Below are 1,521 nucleotides of genomic sequence, written 5' to 3' on the forward strand. Positions count from 1 at the left end.
GAGCCATGCCTGGGCAGGATCTTTTTCATCACTATTTTCCTAATTTGGCCTTACTCCAAAGACTCACATATTTGCAAAATCTGGCATGGAAAAATATGATATTAAGACATTTTAAGAAATGATTGACTAATGATGACCATTTACTGCCTTTTGTCCCGAAACTCAATGATAATATCTATCCAACAGGATTTTCAGTGAAAATTTTCTTGAGGAGGGTAAATAAAGCTATTTCCTTCTTTCATCTTTTCTTCAACAGATGGCTTCAACAGGCCCATGGAATGGAATGGAAACCACTCCACTGTGACCATGTTTATTCTCCTGGGTCTCAGATGGAAAAGAGTTACAGCTTATCCTCTTTCCAATATTCCTAGGGATCTACCTTGTGACTCTCATATGGTCTCATCCTCCTCGTGGATCTCATCCTCCTCATCAGGATGGACTCCCAGCTGCACACAACCATGTACTTTTTCCTCAGTTTCCTGTTATTTATAGATATCTGCTATTCTTCTTCCATCAGCCCAAGGATGCTTTCGGAGTTCTTAAAAGATGAAAAAAGGATTTCCTTCATTGCCTGTGCTAGTCAATATTGTGTTGTGGCTTGGATGGGTCTGGCTGAGTGCTGCGTGTTGGCAGCCATGGCCTATGACCGATATGTGGCCATTGGCAGCCCTCTGCGGTACTCAGCCATCATGGCTCCTGTTCTCTGTGGGAAGATGGTTGCCGGGGCCTATGTGACCAGCTTCCTTAGTAGTTTATCTCAAACAGTACCTTGCTTCAATCTGTACTACTGTGGGCCAAATATCATTCAACATTTCTTCTGTAACTTGCATCAGATTATTTCGTTGTCTTGCTCCAGTGTCTTCACCACCCAAATAACTGTTCTTTTGGCCTCTATTTTTATTGCGTTTGGTTCTTTGCTTGTTATCCTTTTGTCCTATTTTTTCATTGCAGCTTCTGTCCTGAAAATATCCTCAGGCAAAGGTAGCGCCAAAGCCTTCAATACCTGTGTCTCCCACCTGGCAGCTGTGACACTCTATGATGGCACAGCTCTCTCTGTGTGCATGCGTCCCAGCTTTAGTCAGTCCATGAAGCAGGACAAGGTGCTTTCAATCTTCTATGTCATCCTTATCCCCATGTTGAATCCTCTGATCTATAGCCTGAGGAACAAGGAGATCAAAGCGGCCCTCAAGAGGGTAATAAAGAGAACAGCTTATTAAACTCAGTAAGGATAATATTTGGGAAGGTATTATGGTTCTTGCAAGAAGAATGGAGGTAAGAATGTATAAGTCAGCTTTTTCGGATAACAGGAATAACTAGGCAGCCAGAAGAAGTGAAAACCTGATCTCCTTAATTCCTGGTACCATCATGCTTAGGTGCCACCAACAAGTGCTTTGACAGCGATGACAATGTTGAATGTAACTTAAAAAGCCAGTTTCCGTGATTAGAACTCAGGTGGATAAAAGCCTAAAAGGTGACTGTGCTTTGAGCAGAGAAGTACTGATAGATATTGTCTGCACAGAA

General features: G+C 42.4%; 1 pseudogene; it reads left to right on the forward strand.

The window, feature by feature from the left end:
• The first annotated feature begins 273 nt into the window (after positions 1 to 273).
• Positions 274 to 1,217, forward strand: LOC100666866 (olfactory receptor 5A1-like; annotated as a pseudogene).
• The last annotated feature ends 304 nt before the right edge of the window (positions 1,218 to 1,521 follow it).

This window comes from Loxodonta africana, chromosome 7 (genome assembly GCF_030014295.1).
Source record: "Loxodonta africana isolate mLoxAfr1 chromosome 7, mLoxAfr1.hap2, whole genome shotgun sequence".
Classification (NCBI taxonomy): Eukaryota; Metazoa; Chordata; class Mammalia; order Proboscidea; family Elephantidae; genus Loxodonta; species Loxodonta africana.